The sequence below is a fragment of the Anser brachyrhynchus genome (assembly GCF_964034855.1).
Source record: "Anser brachyrhynchus genome assembly, chromosome: 6".
Lineage (NCBI taxonomy): Eukaryota > Metazoa > Chordata > Aves > Anseriformes > Anatidae > Anser > Anser brachyrhynchus.
In genome coordinates this window covers 31,043,174-31,069,152 of record NC_137700.1, presented here as the reverse complement: position 1 = coordinate 31,069,152, position 25,979 = coordinate 31,043,174, and the positions used below count along the sequence as shown (strand labels likewise).

Sequence of the window (25,979 nt, the reverse complement as noted above, 5' to 3'; positions counted from 1 at the left end):
TACATGCAGGGTTGTTTGTGGGTGGAAAACATTTGAACCATGATGCAATAAGTATAAAAAGGCTGTGTGAAGGATCTGCTTAGCCTTGTATAAGCTTCGTATTTCCACTGAAAGGAAGTTTAGAATGGGCATGCAGGACAGATCAGTGCACTCAGCCATCTGTTACTGAAACCAGCTGGCATTTTGTTGCTCCTCTGTCACCACAACCTGACCACTTGAAAGCCTGTTTTCTCTTTCGTTTTTTCAGTTCCTTGATTTTCTTGAAGACCCTTTTTTGTTTCATACTCTAAAGGTGCCTTGTCCCTTTGGGACCCGTTTTTGTATTGACCTTTAAGATAATCTCCCAGCTAAATCTTTGCTTTGGGATTTTTCTGGTGAAATGTGGATGTTTCATTACCTTCGTTTTCTGTCGGTGAATTGGCCATCATAAGTTTGTCGTGGTGCATGCAGGTGGCTTAGCACTTGTAAACTGCGCTTGACGTGCAAGGTTGCCTTCCAGTGAGGAGGTACTTCAGAGGAAGGCTACCAGTCTTGGTACAAAGTGCTCATATTTAATACCCAAACCTCCATTCCTAGCTTAAGATCAATGGTATTGCACATTGCTTTCTAAGGCCCTTTATGATGCGAAGTGGGTGAAATTCTTTAAGCAGCTCTTACTGAATTCTGTCAGCGTATAGCGCTATTTTGATGCCATGAGCAGCTCACAGCAAGCTAGCTAGAGCAAACCCACTCAACCCCATGTGCTTCACAGCACAGGGTCTTTCTGGACCTGATCACCTCACTAAGGAGCAAGGATGTGCAAGAAGTACAGCTAATTTAAGTCATGACCTTTAACATCCTAATGCCCCAAATAATAGACTCTCCTAAAGCATTGTTTTCAGTGGGGATCATGGTAAGAGATAGGGGTAGGGTTGGAGGTAGGAACAGTAAGACTTCTTTCGTGCTATTGGGATGAATTTGAACAGTCATCCTGGAGGTGGAAAGGTGCATGTTCTTAAGTATTGCATCTATATGCTGCATGACTGTATATATAGCCATACCTACTGTATATACTGCTATATATACTGCTGTATGACCACACAGACTATAGATACTAAGCTATATGGTATATATATCCATATATATAGTCCTTATGAAATAAAAATACGGACTTTTCTGGGGATATATTTCCCCTATTATTAGCTTGTCAGGCTGTTACACCCCCTTCCCCTTGCCTTCTAAACTACAAACCAAAGTGAAATAGGTTCTAAGAAATTTCACATTCCAGAAGTGTTGAAGCATTTAAAAATCCAGTTAGCTGGATGCAGATGGCTCAGTGATGGCATAGGCAAATGGCACAACTGTTAAATGTTCCCTCGGTGCAGGGCTTAAACGGGATTTAAGGAGTTCAGAGGCCTTCTCCTAGCCTTACGCACATGGCGAGTTTTATCCTCCATGATTGATGTGTCTTAGGGCTTTGGACATTAAAATGTTTTGTCAAGGGAGTGAATGCTGGAAAGCATGAGCGTGGGTTACTTTATCTGCAGCACTTTTCCAAAAGTATTATAGGGTTTTCGTTTATTTTTGTTTAAAACTGGCAGTGAAAGACAAAAAGGATTACTTTGGAAATTATGGTTTACCTTTTCTGATTCTGCAGTGCAGCATCAGCCCTGACTGGGAATCACAGTGAGCGCTGTCGTGTGCTTGTCAGAACTGTCAGTCTGCAAGAGACGAGTTTTTTTTCTGAAAACAGGCTTTCTGATTCTGCACCTACTTACAAAAAAAGAAAATTGTGCTCTGTTATGATTACATTAATGCCATTTGCTGATCATGTGTTTGATGCTTCTGAAGTCTGTTCAAAGAACGATTTTCAGTTTCTCTTGAGGCCATGCACATCAATAGTGAGATATCTTTTTTTCAGACTGAAGCACTGCCCATCCGTCAAGCTCTCTTGTTAATGAGTACTTCTGTACAGGACATTCAGGTGCAACCTACCAAGCTGACAAAGCTCAGCATTGTTTCTAAAATGGTGGAAAATGAAGTGCGTGTGTGTGTGCGTATATATATACACACAAGATTTTCAAGTATGCAAAGTAGCATAGGGTTACTGGGTTTTCAACCACTCAAGGAGCTCTGTGTTAGTGAGTTAGGCTGCCCAGTCATCGGTATGATGCCAAGCTGACTGTCCACAGCCAGGTGCTCGGTGGTATTTGCAAGCCTGTGGATTATCTAGTTTTATTCAGGCATTTAAAAATAGAATATCCTGTTCTGATTAATCTTTGTATGTTGTTCTTAGCCTTGCTTTTCTGGTATGTTTGTCCTCTGAAACTCCCTTGTTGGGACTTGGGAGTATGTGGTTAGAAGCAGATAAGGCACAATAAAAATTGTTTCAAGCGTGCACATGTATTGACTGAAGAGGAGGGATCATAAACTAAAAGCTATATATTTAGGTGCACAGATGTCACCTGCGTGATCTGTAACAGCGGGTCTTTCATCCTCAGGAGCTCTTCCATTAATCTTTTGGCATGTTGCTGCCCATTGCCTTTGAGTGATCAACAAGTGTGATGTATATTTAACCTAATGGCTTGAAAAAGTAAATGTACTTTCTAATTGTGTTTTTACATATGTACACACATGCACAAATCCTCCTGCTTGTCCTTTTAGAAAGCACAAAATGTTTGCAAGAGGATTTCTTGTTACGATGCTACTGGTGTGCAACCACAAGCGGATGGCTTTCTCAGAAATTCATGCTAGGTGCTTAAATAAGGTAGAAATGTAGCATGAACCTGAGCTCCAAGGACAGGGTGTTTGGTTTTAATGAGGCTTATTGAAAACTGGCCAAATGAGCATCTGTTCCCATTGTTTATTCCATATTTTGCAAGCCAGTATCTTCAGGCCAGATAATGGTGTTGGTGTGCGTTTCAGCCTCAATTAGAGAGGGCCACAGTTAAAAACCCCCTGGCGTCTGGTCTGTCCCTAGGACTCCTGTGATGCTCCTGGGTGTGCAGACAAGTTTCTCTTCTGTTCTGTACCTGGGACCACTTGCTTTCTGTGGTGACCTTCATACGCTGCTCTGCAGTGAGGGAGGCTCTGACTGTCTCCAGTCTCCTTGGCCGAGTCTTTGCTTGGGTGGATTATGTATGTTCTTGTTCTCAAAAGAAGGTCTTGCCTTTTCACCCTTTTATAATGTGGGCTCTGTTAGGTTTGAGTTTTGCTGTTCACTTGGAGTCTGTTGGATTTTGTGCTTTCTTGGATCTTGGAAATAACCTGATTCAAAGTGCTCTTTTCTTTCCCAGCAAGAGATTAGCGTATAGTTGATGTTACGGGGTTGTACAGCCAATACCCATTTCCTGTATTCGTTAGATAGGACTTCACTTTTTATTAACTAATGCAGTCAGTTCCACTTTGTCTGCATCTGCTACGTAAGGAAGTGTTCTCATTTTGTACATGTATTTCATTCCTATATGTGCAAGAGACAGGCAACCTATGGCATACGAGCCAAAGACAGCACAGACACCTTTTAAATGGCACACAGCATTCCCTAGTTTCTGCTTAGATCTGAGCTCAGCAGCAGCTGGGAGAAGTTCTCTGTGTCTTTCTCCAATTTCGTTCCCCTTAGATAAAGAAAAATGCCGCTGAGCACTCCTTGCTACCCACATATGCTCACTGGTCCTTCCTCTTTAGGTCCCAGCTAACCAAGAGGCTTCTCAGGTCTTTGCATGAAGCATGCTGTGCCTTTTAGGGAATTCTTGGTTGCTCTTTGTTGTACTTTAAACTTTGCATTCTGTAATGGTTACACTATTGAACTAGGAATACAGAAAGGGTTCACACTCTTCATTTCCAGCACTGCAACTTCATTCTCTCTGGCCTTGATGGCTCTTCCTGCTCCTTTTTAAAAGTGAATTGAACAATACTCTCCTTGCAGGAATGCTGTGAAATTTGACTGTATGATGCTTTTGAGATCCTTGGATGAAAAGTTCAGCATAAGCATGCAGTAATGTGCTGTTTGCGGTATGCAGGGGAACAGAGCTATGTCCTGGTCAGTTCAGAAATGCAGAACAAAGCCTGTCACTTCAAGCATGCTATGTGAAATTTTCTTCAAAGATGCATAGTATTACTTAGCTGTAGCTACACTTCTACATTAAAGGATGATTCCATAAAGCAGGGAGTGGTGGAAGTAGCTGGTAATTGCAGTCTGCTTTCCTTTGTAAGTTCTTTCTGCATCACTACTTCAGAATTTTTAGAGTAAGAATAGTCTGCACAATAATAATAACATCGAGCTCAGAATTTTTATATGAATTCAATGGCGAAACCACAAGTACTCTTTAAAAAACTGACATTTAGGGTTCCAGTTTGGCAGTAGGACAAATGGATCTGAAGAGTGTCCCTCTTGTACTCTTAACTCCCTTTATGTCACAGATTGATGGCTCCTCTTTCCTGAGTGTCCCTGCATTTACTTTGCATGAACAACTCAAGCCAGCTCGGAGATCTGTTGTGATACACTGCTGAGTTGGTATATCTTTAGATAATGGATGGTTTTCCAGTGCTTCTGAAGCCTTTCCAGTCCTTGAGATCGATACATGTCATTTTACATGTCTGTTCCAGGTATTTTCTTCGTAAAAGAGGGTGGCGTGAATGGCTTGTATTGCAGGGACATTGCTGAGGGTTAGTTAATGTTCAAAAGGTGCTTTAAAACGTGAAGTCCAGCACTGAATTCTCAGTATTTAGACAGCACAAGCAGAATACAGAATCAGGGGCTTATCTAAAAGCTTTGACCTAATGCTAATCTTCTTTCATAGCAATATGTCTACTTTCACCTTAATTGTGAGTTTCTAATTTTTTATTTTATTTATACTTTTTAGGTCAGGACAGTCTTTATGCTTTAGCTTCCCCTCAGTCTAATAACCTTTTTGCAAATGACTGAGAAAGAAATGTGATATTCTGCTCCCCCACCCTACCCTACCATACACATTCTCCAGATTTTGATAGACTTGTTTTATTTATTTCCAAAATTATATCCGCAGGAAACAAGCTGTTTAAATTCAGATTATGCTGAAGCAAAATGGTCCTGGTATGAGAAGCAACGTGCTGTTTTATGAGCGCAGAGTCCCTTTTCTCATAACTGATTGATAGTAAATATTTTCCTGAAGAATTATTGCCAACCATGAACAGTGCAACTGTTTCACTTTTTTTTTTCCGTGCTACTTGCTGTACCAGCCATTGTCTGTAATTAAGATCTACAATTCACAATGCAGACGTTTGCACTTCCTCTGGGTCTGAGCTATTTATAAGGCATTTCAGCTGTTCAGAGTTTCTTTTGAGTGTTAAACTACATGTAAACAGGCTTCTTTAGTCTTCAGTTATGCAAACTCTATGCTTGTCATTTCTGCTTCTTTTCCCACCCGAAATGACTTTGTGTGTCAATGAAGCCACAAATTAAAAAAGAATTACACTTGTGTGTGTGTTTTTTTTTTTAAATGAAAGAGAGACTTTGAAGAAATATTACTATAATACTTACTTCTCATAAATTGCTTTATAGCTGAGGGTCTCTAAGTGCATTCCAGAGATCACTTCTCAAAGCTCTGCAGTAAGGATGGGCATGTGATATGAAAAATCTTGATATGAAGAATTATTTCCAAATTGCAGTCAACTCGATGGAGATGTTTTTACTTTTTGGAGGCCTGGGTTTGGAATCTCGAGAAAGAAAATTGCATTACCTGTGAAGCTGAGTTCAGGAAATCTTGAAGGGGCTCCCGTACAGGTCTTAGAAACTCCCTCTCAAGTTTGACTGGTCACAAAGAAAAACTTTTTCATGATGATGAGCATCATCTGGAATAGGTTGCCTGTGGATGCTTTGCAGCTTCTTCCATCCCCGGAGGTTTTGAAGCCCTAAGCTACCTGATCTGACCTCATAACAGACCTTGCTTTGAGCAGGAGGTTGGACTGGAGAACTCCCGAGGTCCCATCTAAATTGAATTCTCCTATAATCCTCCACGTATACAGGTAGTGAAGATGTAATATAAAACTTTCAAATTAGGAAACACCTGGCATCCTTAATCAGCATTGCCCTGCATGTTTATTGCGTGTATAGTCACATGTTGTTCTTCCACCCCAAATGTTTGCTGTGTTTTGGTGATCGATAGTCTGCATAAAGAGTTACAGTCATGGGGTCTTCATTCCGGTCCTGTCACATTAAGCTTGTAGGGAGTGTTCACCAGGATAAGAGTGTGAAAAAAAAATTGGCTCGCAGTTTTTTAGGGAGCTTTTGTGATGGAAACATGAAACACTTTGGAATCCAAATCCTTGATGGATTTAGTGGTAAACTGGCAAAGGCACAGAGAAGCATCACTTCTCAAGTAGTCACCTGCAGCGGCAGCACCCTCAGATCGTAGGGCAAACAAACACCATCATCATGACCTTACCTAGACACGTCTTCTGTATTTTTCAAAAGCAAGAATTTAAAAAGTTGTTTGAAAAATAAGCCCAATTCTTGTGCTAAAGCTTGGGATGTGAAATGCTGGAATAATCTTTTCGTACCAAAGCCCGCCGCAGGGATGCCACTGGTGTGGCCAAGCGTCACGTCTCAGAAGGCGAAACCAGCCCTGAGTTTAGCCCAGCAGAAGAGGTGACAAAAAGGAGCTCGTTTCTGTAGCCAGATCCGGATTAATGGTAGGCTCCAACGTCTTTGCTGTCGGGAGCAGACGGGGAGGGGAAATGGCATGAGGCGAGTTCATCAGCAGGCGTGTACTGCAGCATTGCCCACTGATGCATGCCGGATCACCCGCACGCCGAGATCACATGGCTCCTCCAAAAGTCAAACGATCAATTCGCCTCGTTTTGGCTCTGTACTTAATGCACAAACAGTGCGATCTGCAGGGCTGTAATTGCATTGTTAGGGCCAAGGAACAAGCCTGTGCCTTTTCAGCAGACAGCTGGCAGGGAAAGAGGCATGTTGTTAGGAAAGAGAGAGGCAAGGCAAATAAAATTACTGCTAACGCTCAGAGATCGGCAGGAGTCCTACTTGCCTAATCTTACCGGTGGGAGCAAGCGGCTGTTGTAATCCAATTATAGCAGCATAAGCAATTTGTTAGACACTCCGCATAATGTAACAATTTCCCAATAAACTCTGACTTGTAATAACGTCGGCAAGAGCCCACATAAATCTGCCCGAATGGTGGGGGCTGGAGTGTTCGGCTGGGGGCTTGTAATTTGTGCCATCAGCACGTTTCGTGGAGTGTGGTGCGGTGCAGGCTTTCAGTGCAGGAATTTTAAGGAGAAAAGCCTGGCACGCCCCTCCAAGAGGAAACCATTAGCAAGGGTCACAAGAAACACCAAACGAAGCTGGGAGGCAGCTTTTGCTGGGAGGGAGGAAAAAATCAACCCCCAAATGCAAGGCCCTAGCTGATGAGGGTTTAAAAATATTAAGAAAGCAGTACTGCAAATTGTAGTGTTTTAAATTACAGCAGGGGGAGGAAGGGGAAGGAGAATTACATCTGTTTTGGAGGGGGAGGGAGGAGAGTACCCTTCCTTATATTTAATCCGTTTAAATATTAAAAAAGAAGCTCAAGTATTGAAAGGGATGCTCTTTGCTTACCAGACAGGGAAGCCACAGATCCTGTCCTGAGCAATTCATAATCTACAAAGGGAAAAATTAAACCTTTTCTGGTATCCAGTTACTCTCCCGTTGTCTTTCTTGCAGCTCCTAGCTGGCTTCATGCATATTGGCACAGCGTCTTGATGATGTGTCTGAGAGATAAAACGTAGGTCTAGAACCATTCACTTTGAGCGTACCCCAGCGAATTTAACTTTTTTGGCACAATGATGAATGTCCCCTCTGGTTCATGCAGATCTACACAAAGAGCTAATCTAATTTAGATATTATTTAAAAGTAAAATCAGTCTGCTGCGCTCTGCCTGTCAGTCTTCGAGCACATTGCGAGTTACAGCATTGTAGACTCCGGTTTAAGGTTTATGTTTAGCAAGATTTAAGGTACCGTATTTCTGTTAATCCTTCTATTTAGCATTTCCCTTTGCTAAGATGCAGATAGGCAGCAGCCAAAATAATTTAGGTCCCTTTATACACAGCATAGAGACTGTCAGCGGTCCAGGATTTTGAATGTAGCTCTTAACCACTGCTGCAGTGTAAAAATGCCTGACTTCATCGCGCTAACAATACTTTATTCATCTCTTAGCTATGGGATCCTGAGAAGCTCCAGCGTGGAATGACATTTCTGCTCTGACTCATTCCCAAGTTGCGGCAGCACGATGCTTTTTCGTAGGGGAAAAAGAGTTTCCCGGCTGTACGAAACAGTTTCCCTTATCATTCGGAGCTCCTGCTCTCAATTGCCGTGTTTCGATGCTGGGCTCCACAGGCTCCTTTGCTTAGCAGAACAAAACCCAAACAAATACCCCAACCCAAATCGTTGACCTTGTACGTACAGCTCCCACAATTACGCCCATACCAGCTTTGTCTTGGCTGTATTACAATATTTTGTGTGATTCGGGGGTGTATTTACATATTGTACCTGTCGTGCTAGGGCTGAAATGATTTAATTTATTTAAACTGTAAAATAACGGGGGAGATGTGCAGGCAGGCTGCTGCATATTTTGCCCTTCTTTATGTGGAAGTCAAGCCTATTGTTCTTCATCTTCACTGTACGCCAGCGTATCAGGATAACAGGCTGCGACAGCGCGTCTTGCCACAAGTATCCTAATAAATATTTTCTTTCAACATAAATACGCCCAAAAAAAGTGTGCTTAAACAGGGCAGGTATTATCTTAGGGTAGAGAAGCCGCATCAATAAACCGCAGCGCTTCTAATAAAGCCACTCAGTGTCTGGGTTTAACTAATGGCTGATTTTCACGGCTTTGACAGTGAGCTGTGTGCGTTATTTTCTCCTGATATTGTAAAAATAATGAGAGCAAATTAGAACAATCAGTTTACCCAGATAGCTGCTGATTGGAGGTGATGGGCAATATGGCAGCGGGTAATCCATCTTCGGGCTCCTGTCACATTAACTTCAGCAGCGTGGAAAAGATCAGGCGGAGCGAGCGGGAATCCTGCCCAATCAGAAAGGCGAAATTAATGAGAAGAGCATTGTTCTGTGATCAACCTTTTAATTAGCAAGAGTGGAGACGGAGGGAGTGATGAAGCTGGCAGCACAGCTGCACAATGCTGGGCATGTTTTCGGCGAGGGGGAGGAAAAACACGGGTTTTAAATTACCCCTTCTGTGCTCCCTGTACACCGGCAGTGTGTCTTCATTCGAAACCCCTTAAAAGATCTTAATAAACAGCCGCATCCAGGTTAATATTGCAAACGTGGCTGTTACTAATGAGTAGTTTAGAAGTAGGTCCTTTCGGGGGTCATTTAGGAAAATGTTGATCACTGTGTAAAAAAAAAAAACAGGAGAGAGAGAGACAGGGTTTGGTGTTGGATTTAAAGTTTCACTGCATCAAGGAAAGAAGAGGAGGGAGACGGATAAAATTAGAGTAAGGGACTGCCTGTTTTATTACTCCCCTCCTTATTTAGTATATGTTTGAAATAAGATTCCTTGGCCTATATTTGAAACGAGACTCCTCAGTTAAAAATACTGTGCATGCCATGTGTCTTTCAGCAGCAAAAAAGAGGAGAGATCAGATACTGCATTGGTTTCCTAAGACTCCTTTTTTCTTTTATTTATTTATTGTTTGGCTTGGGTTTTTGCCCCAGTATTTTTCAGTTTATTCACTTACCACCAAATTATAATTTGAAAGGTGTGGCAGCTGTGTTTGCTGAGAAGATTGACTTGATTGTTGTTTTTTTCTTTTTTTTTCTTCCTAAAGGTTTGATAAAATAGCAGTTTTTTCAGGTGTAGTCTAAAATCATGAATGGTAATTACTGACTGTCGGATCTGAACAGCAGTCTTTCAAAAACTGGTATTTCTGTAAAGGGAAAAAATAATGTGGAGGGAAGAGTGATATCAGGGGGTGACTTCTGGGAAGGAAAATCAGAAATGGGATGAAATCATATTCATGGTTGCAGTGCAGAGGAATCCAGCTACTTGTGATTAACATGGTTCTTGGTCTTCCTTCCTTGCTCTCTGCGTTGTTTTTTCAGGCATCACCTCTCTCCTTCCCTGTAACTGCCAAAGAAGTTTTAACGGTTGAAGACCGAGGCTCTGTCACTGTGCGCGCAGTGCCTGTGCTGCTTTTCGTTCATTTTTCCCATCAGGATGCTCGCGCAGGCTGCCTCCGCTTCTAGGTATCCCTCTTCTGACACTGAAAAGCCAGTGAAACCGTTGCAGCTGGTGAGAGAAGCCCGAAGCCGGTGTGCTGCACCCAGCTAGGTGTGCGGGCCGTGCCTGTGGCTCCCCTGCAAGCGCTTGCTCAGCCGCCAACTTCGCTGTGCTTACTTGTAGGTAAGGGAGCAGGAAATCAGAGTGCAGGAAAGCAGGGCTTGTGTGGGTTTTTTATTCGGTAATTCCAGGCAGAGCTCCCCATCTTCGGTTAGCGTACTGTTTTGAACGGTGTTACAGTGATGGAACCTCTTCCCTTCCCCTCCTATAAAAACTGGGGGAGGTTAGTGAGAATTTGGTGATGTCCACCTGGTTTTTATAGCTTGAACGACATCTCTGCAAAAAGTTAACCTGATAAATCACAGGCCTTTTGCACTATCTAAACCAATTGCATTTGTGGTATAATCAGTAGTGTGGCTTACCCTTTAGGCTTAAGGTTGTCTAATGTTTTGCTTTATAAGAATCAGTTTCAGTTGTTTATAACTGTGCTACTATTTAACCCTTTGAAGTAAAATTTTATTTCCAGCTCAATCTGCTTCCCCTGCTCCCTGCAGCCTGAGGCAAAAATAAAGTTTGCTGTGGGATGAACAGTATTCACTTAACGAACAGCTGCTCAATATTTTATTTTATTCATGTTGTTTGTTCGGTGCCTCAGGCTGTATTTATTGCGTGCCTTTCAAGCCCTGGTCAGAATATGGAAATACGAACTTCCTCCTGGGGCTTTCCCTGTAGTCTGAGTGCTTCACAAGCCTTAATTAATCCTTCCAGTCTTTCTTGGGACAAGGGCTGGACTCATAGCATCCCTTTTTGTGGAGAAGTTCTAAAGTTCTCTTACGACTGAAATCCAGGAATGAAACACTTTATTTATAATAAGCAACAAGGCCTCACGGGAGGCATATTAGATGAGGAATTACGGCTCCAGATTTGGAGGCAACTTTTGTCTTTGTCATATTCTGCTTTTCCATCTCAGTCCTTCCGTCTGTGAAACGGAATAACGCTGCTTAACGTTTCCTTGTTGGATGTTTGGGGATCTGGAAACGTGATACCAGCGGAAGCATGTTTTGTACATGAGCATTACGACTGTTTACATACACCTCATGCTGATTCGAGCTCCACTCCTTTGGCACTTTCTCTCTTCTCCAGGTCTGCCTGCATTTTGGGAAGTGTTAGACACGTTTTAGGAAGCTGGTGCCTCCCAGCCACCAGTGGTTGCAGTCAGGTTTGCAATCAGATGCAGTCCTCATGGGAGGCAATGGCAATGTCTAAGGAAAAGTAGTCACTTTGTAAACCAAACATTTCTTCTTCTCGTTGCATAAAACACCAAAAGATGACAAAGCTTTTTTTTTTTTTTTTCCCTCTTTTAATAAAACATAAAGTCAGGAAAATATTCCACAGCTGCTTAAATCAATTTGTCAGCTCCCTAAGAGATTCCCTTGTGGGCTGAAAGCAAATGGCAAATTCCTGCCCAAAAGTAATCTTACTGCAAGAGAATAACAGGAGAGAGGCGATGTGTTGCAGAATTCCCAGCCTCCTGACACCTTAAGTATGGAGCCGCCACCGTGACTCTGTAATGGGATGTCCCAGCATGGGGTATAATATCAGAAATAGTGTAAATATGCCACGTGTGAATTAATAGGCAGCCTACAGACTGTTAGTGTTTACATACATGTTAAAATGAACATACAGCAAATCTTAATTCTTTATTAACATAATATGATCTGGTTTTTTCTTGCTTCTGGTTAGGTTTTGTAACTGGTTGATTTTATCAGCATTAGAAGTTCTTGGTGGTTTTTAGAATCCTATTTTCTGTTAATTTCATTTAAAATGTTTTATGTATTTTTTCACATCCATTTCTCTATGTTTTGCATCTTCTCAGTGCAGTTTTCTAGCCTTTCTCTTCCCAGCCCTCCGCTCTCCCTGCTCTATCCCCTTCTCAGTTAAGACCTGCTTCCAGCCTCGGAGAAGTCCTTCTCTAGGATGTTCTCCTTCACGTTTTTTGCCTGATCGTTCTAGAGTTTTTCTCTGCCGTATTTCATGATCAGAGCTATGTGTAGAGTGTTGCTGCTTCCTGCCTTCTGCCCGAGGCTCAGTCAGCTTAGGGAACATTCCTGTAAGCCTGCAACACCCTGAGAAGTAGCTGCAGAGTGTCTCAGAAGGAAAGGAGTGGCTTAGCCAGGATCAGACGGAAGCCTGAGGACAGCCAGGAGTAGAAGTAGCCCTCTGGCTCCGCTGACAGTTCAGTCCTGTGCTTTAACAGCAAGTTCGCCTTTCCCAGAGGTATGTGCTTGCTTTCTGGACTCCCCCTGGTTTTCATCACAAGTTCAATAACCATCATCTCTCTTCTTCAAACTCTCTCTGAAATACTCCTCATATGACTGTAACTTTCCGACATCAGGACCGACCTAAAAGGGAACCCCACAGAGCAATATGCCTACTGTAAAGCTGGTGATGACCCGAGGCCACCACAAAGCTTTGATGTACAGCCAGGTTCTCAGACGGGGCTGCGTGTGCCCTGAGGACAATACGGCCCCATTGGCTTCCCTGATCCAAAGCGACCCTTACCCGGTGAGGACTCTTCTGCAGAGAGGAAGCTTTCATCTTCGAACGAGCTACCCAGAAGCCCTGCACAAACTCCTGCAGGGCATGCTGCAGGGCAGAAGGGAGATAGATGCCTATCGATCATGTGTTGCTAGTTGACAAGCCAGCCTGGTTTGGATCTGATAAAGAAAATCATTAAGTAATTAGAGCCTGTACTGGAAGAAATTTTCACAGAACTCTTCCCTCTCTCTCCCTCCGCCCTGCAGCTTTCAAAGAGCTCCCACAACCTCAATAAACACATTGCTAGAAACAAACACTCTGGCAAGCAGGCACACACCAGACTGTGGTTAAGTAACAAAAGTTCCCAAAGCGTTTCACCTAAAATGGCCCCAAGCAAGATGGTAGACTCCATGGATCCCATACCCATGCACTTTCTAGAGTATTACATGCTTGGTCAAACACAAAAGCCTCTCTGGATACTGTTAATGAAAGCTGTTTTTTATTCTGTATTATAATTTTTCCTACCTCCATCTAAACTCTCTCTGTGTTTTGCTTATTTCAGTTATCCATTTCTTTCTGTGCTCTACAAGGACTGGCAAACTTTCCACTTGCTGTTGACAGAACATTAGCAACGTTTTCTTTGCAATTTCTTTCTATTTTTAACAAAATAGGTTAAACCGAGTCAAAATTTTCAGAATCTTAACTTAGAAGATTTTGTTTGTGTTTGAAAAAGTAATAGCAAGGTTTGTATATCTAAAGTGTTTTTTTCCCCCAGCTATATAATCAATATTACCATTCCCCAGAAATCCTTTCTCACTTAAAAATTATAGTACTATCTTTTTATAGGCAAAGCACATTTAAAGTCCAAAAGAGACAAAGTTTTTACATGATTTTAACCGTCCCCTTTTCCATATAAACAGTATGAGTCAACATGTGATACAGGGTAACTTTGTTTCTCAAGTTGTGCAATGTGGTATCCGATCTATCAAATGCAAGTACATTAAACTTTTATGAATAATGTAAAAACACAAGGAGAGCATTTGTTTAGAGACAAATCATTTAGTGAGTTTAGCTATTAAGTTTTTAATAGGCAGTTATTCATAAACTATTACAGAATATAATTTCTCTTTAGAGAGATTAAAAAACCTTACCTGTACTAATGAAATTAATATGTGTATTAAAGTCCTGATCCCTAAAACATACCTTGTTCCCATGGAAGGGGGACAGAGAAATGTGAACTTTGAGGTTGCATGGATAAGTTATAGGTTAGGAAATGGGAGCGTCACTGTTGCGTCTGCAGTCTCATCTCCAATGCTGTTTAAGAGAATAAAACAGTTTTAACTGGAGAACTTGATGTCTTACCTTCAGTTTACTTCCAAATACGTAATTGTCTTTACCTCTTTTTCTGACCATTTGTCACCACAGTAACTTCTTTGGATCAAGTAATGCCAGTTAGAATCCTTTCTGATTTGAAAGACCAGATCAACGGGCTTCAGATCCTGTCCTTGGTTGGAGTCCCATTTACCTTCAGAGCTTCCTGATATTAAATTAAAGAATTCTTCATCTTATGTGGGACCTGAAGTGACTCACTGTAAATAGTCTGGAGGTCAGACACTCGCCTGCATCGTTCTGTCTCTTGCAGCAGATCACCAGCAGCTGACAGGCCAAGTGGTGATCCTGCTAGTGGTAAGAATTGATTTGGAGTCCTACTGGGCTCTAGCTGGTACCTGTCTGAGTTTCTTTGCCCTTTGTGGTTCCAACAATAATCATGAAATGCCTGAGAGTGTAGGAGTGTGTGCCAGATAGCCATTGCAACCTATGCTTAGATAGCTGATCAGTTAAAGGCAGAAGCTAGCAGAGACAGCAGCAAAGTTGTATCTTTTCTTCTAACTGTAGAGACAATAGACGATTATCTCTGGAGACAGTAGAGTTCTGCAGCTGACTGCCCAGCAGGTCACAGCCTAGTCTTTCCTGTCAGTGGTAAGTGACTTGAGATAACTCCTCCCTACTCCTCCAGCAATAGTGCATACGTATTAGGGACTCTGAGGTCACTTGCTTTACCATCTGCCAGATCCCATCTTCGTCTAACATCCAAACATTACGTGAACGAGCAGCTTAAAGGTTTGCCCCAGATCCTATGGGAGTTTACCTGGAGGCAGTGAAAGTATGAAATGAGATCTTCTCTGTTCCCATGTGTTATAAATGCACCAGAGTCTAGGAGGGATATCCTGTCGAAGCAACTACAGACACAGCGAATATAGCCTCAGGGCAGTCTGAGGTTACCTACGGATCTCCCGGAGCTGAGACAGATGGATAGCAACATACCAGAATAAATAGTGTTCCTGTGTGTCATGTGGAACTCAGCAGCTCAGTACCTTGTGGAAAAGGGTGTAGGTTGGACACGTCATAAATCTCAGGTATGCTCAAGCTCAGATTGAAAATTGGCAGCTCTTTTTCTGGCTGATGGAGTGGCCCATCATCCATGGTAGAGGAATCAATATACGTTTGTATATTTAATAGAGTGGAGTCCTCAGTCCCATTTATGTTCTCTATTCATTGAAGGTCAGTTTGCTCAGTTACCAGTCAACAAGTTGGCATCTGTGCTGTCTCGGGTGTTTTCTGAGCTACAAGGTGGTGAATGACCTCTTGCAGAACAGGTTGTTTCCTGGTTTGTACCGTTCTACCTACTGGGTCCTTTCAGGTCACTGGTTCCAGCCCCTTGCTTTTGCACATACTGTGTCGTCCCTTTGGTGAACCTTGAGTTTCCCCTTAAAACCACTTAAAGATTGACCTGAGGACTTTTTTTCCTTCCGTTTCCATCAGAAGATCATTCCAGAACCTGATTGGAAGACTGGATAAAGACTGGAAATCCTCTCTGAGTTTCCAAGCTAGCTTATTCATAGTGAGACTGTAACACTGGTGTTTATGCTTGTTTCTTCCTTTTGTGTGAATAGGCCCTTCCCTTTTTGGTGTTTATCCCCATATATGTATAGGGAGCAGTCATGCCCTCTTTGTATTTATTTTATTAGGACAACTTAAATAGGAGTGGCTTAATTTATGAAAGAAGGAAGAGAAACGGTGAAGATGTTTGAGCATTTGTGGTTGAGGAACTTGTTTCTTGGAGGAATTAATTTGTTGCTTTCCCGATCACACTCTCTTACAAACACTCTATTTAATAATTGTCCTAAACGTTCCTGCAGCAATTAGCGCTCACTTTCATGTACATGCAAAGATCTACTTCTGGCTGATGTGAATTTATAGCGTAACTGTCATGTTAAGGCAGGGACGCAACCTTCAGTTCTTCTGAAGGGAAAAGTAAGCTTGGGCAAACAACTGCATGCTGCTTCTTGTTACTGTCTGGTGTTCTGGTTCCTTAGTTCTCCTGGAACATTGCTCTGCCCTTCGCAGCGTTCAGCACGCACTACTGTTCGACTGGGTCAGATCTCACCAGTAGTTACTGCCACTAATTGGCAAATTTTTAAATTCAGAGTTTTCTCGGTGGGAACCTAGGATGGGAAATAACTCACGTTGTGCAGTAAAACAAATTGTTCCATATTTGCCTTCATGTATATTTAACACAATTTATAATTTACAAAAAGAGGCTCAAATTAGTCTGCCTGTAGAAGCTCATATCCAAGACAACTTCAACAAGGCAGGCAGTCCCTTGTTGCATGTGACTGACGGGCTGAGCTGAGGCTGCAGTTTGGAAAGCCAACTGTATAGATTGCTGAACCTTACTGTTGAGGAAAATTAAAAACAAGCAAGCAGATAATTGCTCTCACAGACTTGGAAGTAGCATTCAAAGTAGCCGCGATTACTTACCCCACCGTAATAGTGAATCTTGACAGGGCTCTGTGTGCGACAGGCAAACTTACTTTCATGATAAAGTATACCCTGAATTTGTGAAAGATTTAACCTTCAGATTTAACCTTCTCATATCCGTAACTCTTGAGATCCTCCACTTGCTTCAGAACACAAAACGAGAGCCTTGCAACAATGGCCGCAAGCTGAGTTGAAGTACGTGATTATTAAAATATTGCAGCATTGTTTTTTCTGACCCCACTTCTGTCGATTTAAACAATAGCTTTTGTGTTCAGAGTCAGTTCCCCTATATAACATTCATCTGGGGGAAAATAAAAGTGAAAAATACTTAACAGCTACGCTATGAAAAAAATTAGATTGTTAATTAAGTAAGACTTGTAATTTCTCAGCAAAGAAAGCCCTCTTTCTGTCAAGTAAACCTTCCTTGTAAGTCTTTGATTATAGGTAATAAAAATGTTGCTTAATTTATGCCAATTATGTGCAAGTGTTGTTTTCTTTTAAGTCCCTGAATTTTACAGAATTGTGTGATTCTGTCAAATCAGATTATTCTCCTAGCATGTTAATTGAGATCTGCTAATCCTGGGCTCGATCATCATTTCTAATCTCAGCCAGTTCAGAGGTGGGTTGCAGTGTGAGTTTAGAAGACTCTGAAGATGATTAAGCATTGCAGTCAATTAGTTTGTTGTTTGAGACCTGAATTTTGCAGTTGGTTCGGGTTGTAAGTGAAGATATATGTGGAGTATAATCATTTCTGGAGAGAGTCAGCACAGTTCTGAGACATCACATGGCTTGGAACAAAATCAACAGTTTTTGAAGAAAAAATAAGCAATTGGAGGGACAGAATTGAAAGTCAAGATTAGATGTCTAAGCAGGGCCCTGGAATCCTGCATCCTCTCAACCTGCAAAACCAGAAGAGCCTGCATATCTGCAGAACTCTTTAAGAATCTGGTATTTGATCGCCGCAAAGAACGAATGATAAAAAAGCAGAGGCTTGTTAAGCCCAGAGCTGGAAAGCTTTAAAAAAATAATTCTCTGTAAAACATCTTTTAAATAGAATTTCAGGTATTGTTTATAATAAATGACATGCATCGACATCAGACAACTATATTTTGGTTTCAGCCAAAACCTAAATACCATTTTTTTTCCCCAAAGCCTGGGACATGTAGATGAGCTTTGACCTGAGGTATAGAAGAAGAGAATCAGAATCTAAGCTGGAAGAGACCTTGGGAGGTCCAACTTCTGCTCAGAGCACAGTCAACATTGAATTCATTAGTCCCAGTTAATGTCAGTGGTTAGGTACCTGCTCCCCCCACGTTTTGCGTACTCAGAACTTCTTCCCTACGGTTCAAGACGTAAGCCTGCCACAGCATCCACAGATCTAGCTAATGCTTGGAGTATTTCACGTGTTTGCAGGAGAAGGGCTACATTTGGCACTAGCTGCCTCCCCTTTGTTTCCTGAGATAGCTCCGAGGACCTCATCAAGGTATGCAACCTGGAAGGAACCCAGGCACAAGAGCAGTGGCTGCAAACTGCATCCTAAATGAAGATGGAAGATACGTGGCTTCTAATATTTAGCGGCGATCAGAGATCTAGAAAGTTCCTGTCCTTGGGCATGCATGTGTAGGAAGGTATTTTTGATGCTGTGGCTTATTACCGTTCTGCCAGCACAACCACATACCTGTTTCTGATTGAGAACCGAGCCACCATCATGCGTAGGCGCTGGGGAGAGCAGCTGGACTGCGCTGTGGATCCAGGGAGCTGAGTACTGCCAGCATCGTCAACTGGACTGCTACGGGGTAGTCTTGCTTTCACTTCACATGCCCTTCCACTCGCGTTGGACAGGTCAGATAACTGCCTGTAATCCTCTCCTGCCACATGGGAGAGGTGTGGGGAGCAGGAAGGAGTTGCCAGCGCTTTTCTCCAAGTCCTCTTAAGGGGATGAAAGAACCGGCCTCGGATGCCAGCTGTACCACGAGAGGGAAGGTCTGGATGTCAGGGTTTGGGTGCAGCAGCAGGACTGCGTACAGAGAGTTCGGGCCCGGAATGGCAAGGACAGCTGTCAGCTGGGACTGAGGGACACGGGCAGGTTATGCCAGGAAGTTTGCGTAGTGTTTGTCAGGTGCTTCTGTCATCTCCTCGGGTCTGGTTACTTCTAGTCTTTCTTACTGGACTTGTCAGAGAAGTGAAAATGTAACTGGGGATAGGCTAACATCCTATTGTGTTTCTTCGTCTCTGTCACACACTAATATTAAAATTGCAAACTTCTAAAACCGAGCAATGTTCAGAAGTCCCCTGGTGGTTAAATATTGAAATTGCTGTGGTAAGTAATGGAACTTAACTAAAGTGCACCCTCTCTAGGGCACTCATGTTCAGGGAGTGTACTTGTTTCCACATTCGTATTGGTGATATCTGGTATCTGCATGCAGTGGCTCAGTTTGAGAAAATGTAATTTTTTCTTTATACCTGCGAGTTTTGAGTCTGCTTTGAGATGCTGCAAAAATGATTAGTGCAGCCTCATTTTTTCCAATTGATAATGGCCAGGCCGTGCCATTTCTAACAAGTTTTTTTGTTTATTCTTTAAGAGTCAAAAATGTTTGCCAGCGCTTGAGGGGAAAGCTTACGGTTGTGTGGTGTGGTGTTGTTCGGTGGTACTTGCCCTCACCTTCCGTGCAGTGGCCTCCCAGGCCTTTCCCAGCATCAGGCCTTGCTTTTTTCTCTGTCTGGCTTGTATTAGGACACATACATTTAACAGAGACTAATGAAATGAAGAGGAGTGACTTGCCTACGGCAACTCAAGAAAGCAGTGGGAGAGTTAGGAATAAAACTTGAAAGACTTGGCTCCCACTTTCCCTTCTCATTTTTACATTGTACTGCCAGCTTTCAGTTTATCAAGAATTAATAAGTAATAACCTGTGATTAAAAAAGCCCTGACACGCTTTCTGTCATTAGATGTTTCTCTGTCTTCAGCATTGTGCAGAACTCAGCAGGGTTACACCTTCTGAGTTTCACTTAAGCTGAGTTACTCAATATTTAATGCTGAAGCAGAAACACCTAATTCACAGCTGTAGGCGACCTGTCAGCTGCATTTGGATGTTTGTCGGCTGCAAGGTAGGGTGAGGTAGCAAGACTTTTGTATGCTGTGAAACTTGAAATTTTCAACAACTTTTTCATTTAATTTCTTGCTACATTTCACATTCTGCCCACAGCTGACATGAAAATCCTTCAACTGCTCTTAAATTACATTTTAAAATAGAGAACAGTTAATTATAGCGATCTGAGTATTTATAATCAGAGAGAGAATTTCTTCTGACACTTGTTTCTCCTGAATTTCAGACAAACTAGTGGATGAATTCTGAATTATTCATGTGACAGCAAAAAGCAAAGCAAATAAAAAGTATGGACAACACTACCCAAGAGTGCTTTGGATGAGACCAAATAGTCACATCTTAGCATCTATGGCTCTTCTGTTTTGAGAGTGCTAGAGGGAGCTCTAACCCCTCGATCAAAGGAGCAGGCTGTGAGTGGTGTGTCTGTCTAGCTTGGTCTCTGGTAGGAGATCTTGAATTCTCTTTATATTTAATTTTATTTTGTATCAGAAAGTTACATATGTTTTTTTCAGGCGTGTTCCCAAATTGCTTTTCCTAGATGAGAAGATGCACATAGTGTATTTTCAAGTATACTAATACTAGGCTAAATACAGGCTATTGTGAACTCCCTGAAAATAGAGGACAGAAATGAGAGGTATCACTGAGGTGTTTAACAGATAACATACCGTGGTAAAGCCTAATGTTGCCATATACTTGTTTTCACAAAGGAGAGCAATTCTCACAACAGAAAATCTGTTCATATTTGAAGGAAAATATACTTAAAACTGTTGTAAGGAAAAACTACTTCACTCAGCACGTAAGTGGGTTTTAGATGTTTAGCCAATTATTATAATAGAAATTAAAGGGTTGGTGATTATTAGATAAATTTACAATGGGATGCATCAAGGCATGAGGCTGAAAGAGATTTGTCACATGATATGCTCAACACTGATTCCACTCTTGATGTGACAGGAAAGTAACACTCTGAAGTGGGATGAAAAGATGAAAAAATACTGGAAGGCTCCCTCCCTCCTTTACTTCGAAGGTTTTTCTGAAAGATTATTGTCAGCTGAGCAGTGAGCCAAGGAGGAATCCCTGGTGCAGTAGGCTGTGACTCGGATTCTGGGCTGTGCAATTTGAGTATCAGCTGATAGGGACCCAGTCTGCTCAGCTGTGAAACTGAATGTGCCTTGCTGAGGAGCTATTACAGTCTGAGCTGTTTGCTTGGGGTTGCAGAGGATACTATTTCTCGTCTTTTTTCTGTCATGTACTTTCACTTATCAACAGTGTCTGGCCTAACCCAACCCTATGTGATGAGTGAAGATAGAGAATTCACTAGAGAATGTCCCTGGCTTCTATTTTTGGTGTGTGTTGCTCAGATTACGAATCTCTTACAGATACCAATGAAAGAATGGACCAGCCTAGTCTTAAAATAAAAGTCACGTAAAACTTTAAGTTGGGATGACCACCTGGGGGTCTCCAGTCCAACTGCCTCTTCAGAGGAAGATTGCCTTCAGAGCCAGCTCAATTTGCTCGGGACCTTGTCCCACTTGTATTTTAAAATCACTCTCTTAACATCCAGAGTTTGTGCCCATTGCCTCTTTTGCTGTCATTATGCACTTCTGCAAAGACTCTGTCTCACTTTCCTCTGTAACTTCCCCTTAGGTAGTGGAAGACTACTATGTACCCTTGGTCATCTCCAGGCCAAACACATCCAGCTCCCCTAGCAGTATTAGTCGTCCATGAATCACTCCAGTTTGCCAGTGAGGTAACATTTGACTGCACGGTTACCATAACAGCTAGTCTCAAGAAGACACTTCTTAGCGGGTGAGAGTTGTGTGATTACCGTGTAGGAGGCTACAAGACAAATCTGTCAGGATTTTGGCTACAATCCACTGGCCAGCGTTGACCCTGACACCGTGGAGAAGTATTTCATGGACTTCTCCTCTTACAGCTGCCTCTGTGGTGGCTGCTGACAGCAGGAGTGTTGGTATCAGTCAGTGTTAACTCACTAGATGTCCTCTTCTAGACCTAGCTGTGCTGGTGGAAAAGAGCACCACGCAGCCTTCATCTGGCTGCTGCAGGTTGCTGCCCTCCAGGATCTGTCAGCAGAACTGCAGATCTGCTTTCAGTTAAGATGAGGTGTTTTAGCTTAGACAGTTTAAATAGCAGGTCTTTGCTAACAAGCTTATTTTGACTGAAATAGGTTAGGCAGTGCTTGTGTAGCCAACTCTGCCGGCAGACCTAAGGAGTATGTTTGTAGTGGGAGCAAGCACGTACGTGACTCTTGTAGTTCTTCGGAAAGCTGCTGTGTTTTTGTTTGTTGCATATCTCTAGTATTTCCTGGAAATACCTAGTATTCTGCCAGTCTGGAAGCGGTACATGACATCCCACGTGTGTATTGATGATTTGCAGTTCTGAATCGCTCACTCGCTTTGCCTTGGCCAGGTCATTTGGTGCTCTTGTGCCCTCTTTGTTGGTACAAAGTGCATCTCCGAAGAGGAGGCTTATGGAAAATAGTACTGCTTGGAGCTCTGCTCTCTTGGTAAACTATCTTGGTTGGCTTCTCTTTCTTGATAATACAAGCTTTACATAAACAGAACTGTAGTGTTTTGAAAATTTCAATAATATTACTGATAATAATTGCAGATAATAGATCTCTCAGGTCATTCTCTCCCTCTACTGCGGGGTTGGTTCCCAGTGTTATATATTCACAGTTAAGCCGTGTTTTATACCACTCAAGTCCTTCTGCCTGTTCTGGCCACTTTCTGAGTTAAGGGAGTACTTGGAGCAAAAAGAAAATCAACGGTAACACCCATAAAGAGAAACTTCGCTCAGGCATTAAGTAGATCATGCTTGGGTGTTTTTAAAACAGAAGCAACTGTTCCAGAAAACTTTGAAACTGCTGCTTAGAGCATAGCTTATGCCTTTCCCTGTCATAAACGAGCCCTGTGCTGCTACTGGCCATTACCCGATGACTTTAGTAGACTGGTTCTCCAAGTGATAATGTGAGTGTTCCTTCCCTCCATTAACAGTAATAACATGTAATGGTCCCAGCAGTTCAACACTGGTTCTGGTAACCATTCTGAGAAAGCAAGCAGTTCCTTGGGTGGCTTCCAGGGAAAGTGATTTCTTATTACTGTAGGATCTGCTTTGAAACTTGTGTATGATCAGTTTGCACCTAATAAAATGTGTGCTCTGAAATTAGCTCTTTAAGAGTGATGATGTCTGCTCCTCCCCGCCCCATATGTCTGGATATGCATTTGGTCAGGGATCTTAGTTTGGGAAAGTAACATATGCCAGTGCTGTGCTGATGCAAGCAGATTTCTCATCAGTGCTTGTTATTTTCAAAGGCAACTTGGAGATAGGGGAGGAGGAGGAGAGGGACTCCCAGTTCACATCCACTGCTGGCATCAGAGAAATTTTATTTTGGAGGTTTTTACCAGCACTTAAAATCTAGATGGGAGACCTATATCAAAGGAAAGTTTACAGTAAGAGCTAGGAGATTCCAGGCAATTAAACTTTATTAGTCTGTCTGAAACATTAAGTATTAGCTTAAAAGAATAGTTTTTTAATCTCCTCTCCCTGTTGCTGTTTACTGTGTAGCAGTGTAGGAGGGGAGCAGCTTCTCCAGCAAGGTATTATTGCTGCTCTTTATATAGCAGGTGTGTAAGCACCCATGGCTCAGTCCTGCCTCCCCAGTCCCCAGAGAGACTCAGAGCATTACTTCTCCAGTGTCTGCAGCTTTCTCTGGCCCTAAAACAAAGCAGCCATCTCCCTTTCTTCGTGTCTGAGGTAATAGCCTTAGCCAGGTGCCCTCCAGGCTAACACCATATCATAGGTACTTAGATGGTACCTCTGAAAACTATTGGCCCCCCAGGATTTCAGAAAGTGCAGAAGGTTGGACTGCTATGTCCAGCATAATTCCAGTGATCTTTCATCTAGATGTGTCCTTTCTTACAAAGTTTTTTCTGCAGTGTGATTAGAAACCAGATGTGGGCAAACAGCTGAAAGCCACAGACAGGCAAAACTGCAAGTTCCTTGAGTAACCAGGGGGCTGTTAATTTCAGTAGGAGCATATATTTTGAATTTTCTCTTGAAAATAAATAGTAATGATGCTGTGGTTTCTTTCATGGTGCTTTCTTTTGACTCTCAGATGTGATTGATGATCATCTGCTTCTGGGTTATGTTCGTTTTTCAGAATGTTTCAGTGAGCTTTGCAGCGTGGAAACTAATTCAGTACTGAGCGAGTAAGTCCATATATGTGCTAAACCCATGGTTAACCTCACAGAGTCTGTTATGTGAGATGGAGGCAGGCAGAAATGGGTAGATTCTAAACCGAGCTTTTAAAATAAAAGTAAATGGAGTGAGTTGTTTAATGACCTAGCATTGTAGCTTTTCTGTCAAGTCAAACATCAGAAAAGCAGGTTTACTCTGCAAGGGAGAAAAATGAGAAGCCGGCTACCCTTCTCGTGTCACTCAGGTGCTGTGGCTCGTGAGATCCTGCTCTTTATGGTGAGACACCCGCTCGTCACCCCCCGAATCTCGAAGCAAGGGAGCTCTTGGGTGGGAAGTTGCCATTAAGGAGCTATAAATGACTTCCAGCCTCTTTGCTTAGCCTTGGCAGACTGGGAATCAATTCTGCAGCATTTGGTAATTACAAGCCTAAAAAGGAAGAAGCCAGCCATAGAAATTGAACCTGTGTCCTGTTAATTACGCTGTTACTGCCTCTAGGCCATGCAAACAGCCCCCTTTCAACAGGACTCTGAAATACTAGCTCTGCCCTGTAGTATGGAGGGCTGGCATACGGTCCAGCTCCGTTTCAGCCTTTTTATCATCTTGCTGCGTCGGAGTGGTATCGAGTGGTATTTCATCCCGGGCAGGAGCAAGCAGGTTCACAAGTAGCTTTGGAGAAGCGAGCCGTGCCGGCGTTCCCCGTCTGAGCGCAGCTTTACAGGCATCAAACCGAAACATCTCGCTGCCACCCTCGTACCTTTTAATCCCTCCGCTTTTCCCACACAGCTTCAAAATTCCTGAGCTTTGTTTGTGCTGCTGCTGAAACAACTAGTTTCGTGTTTGGATTCACTGTTGGTTTCTTAATGCGGTTAATCCTGAGGAATATTCAGGATATGTACACGAGCGTGGCTTTGCTTTCATTGTCAAGTTACCGTTTCCCCCCACTCCGGACACACACCTCCACTGTACCTTTCTTTGTCATCCAATTGCTCGTTTTTTTCCCCCCGTGTCTTTTATCTTGTGAGTAAAGTTTGAGCAGTACGCAGAAAGTTAACTGCCTGGAGTCTTTTAAATATAAGTAACACGCACCCAGTAATAAGCTGTCGGTTGTTTTTTTGCTGCCTGCAAAGAAACATAAACACAGCGCTCATTTCTGGCAGGTTTTTACTGTCAGAGTTTCTCCTATTATATTTATCTTACAATTTGCCAGGGGGTGAAGTTATTAAGTTTTAGCAGCAGCCATCGATCAAGTTCACAAGTTAACACGATAAAGGCTCTGTGCCGCTCCGATCCGGGAAAATGATGATCCTCACTCGGTAATTAACTAAATGAGAAAGTTAAATCTTACTTGAGAGCTGGGAGAGATGAAAGAGAGGTGTTTGTCAGTTTCTCAGTGGAAATTAGAAGCAGTTTTCTGCAATTCCCTAAGCTGCTGCTCTGTCATATTTTACATAAGCACTGGGAAAACGTCTTGTAATTAGTGCTGTCATGGAGGATTTTTTTTGCTGAAGGATGTTGGAATAATTCATTAGATTATCAAGAAAGGCTTGTGTCCTGAAATGATTAGCACAGTGAAATTTAAACCATTAACGATAACAAGTTTAGAGCTTGCTGCAGTGCAGAGGCACCCGGGGTATGTCTGTGCCTATTTCAATCATTTCTTATAATTAAACATTATGTCCTCTTTTTTCCTCCCCTTCACTAAGACCCATCCAAAATTCCTGTTAAGGTGGCTCTGTCTAGATCAGTGACTTAACCACAACTGGCAGTGCAAGCAGCTGGAGGTGAAATGCTGCAGCTGCAAATAAGCTGTAGAAGACATCTACCTGGGTTGGAGTCTGCAGCCCCAGTGAGTATGGGGAGGAAGGGAGGAAACCCAGTTTGACCTGTTGGGACTGGGTTGTCAGGGGGAACTCCCTTCATTTCATCTGGAAAGAAGCTCAGTGAGAAATTTGTGGTGGTGACCTAAGCTCTCGCTCTTTGTAGAGCTCCAGCATGAAGATGTCTGGAAGGTTCAGCACGTCCCAGCCTTGCTGGGATTAAG

General features: G+C 42.6%; 1 protein-coding gene across 15 annotated transcripts in view; it reads left to right on the top strand.

Moving 5' to 3' along the window:
• BTRC (beta-transducin repeat containing E3 ubiquitin protein ligase) overlaps window positions 1-25,979 on the top strand; it is a 119,051-nt gene that overhangs the window by 59,330 nt on the left and 33,742 nt on the right. The gene's annotated exons all lie outside the window — the stretch shown is intronic.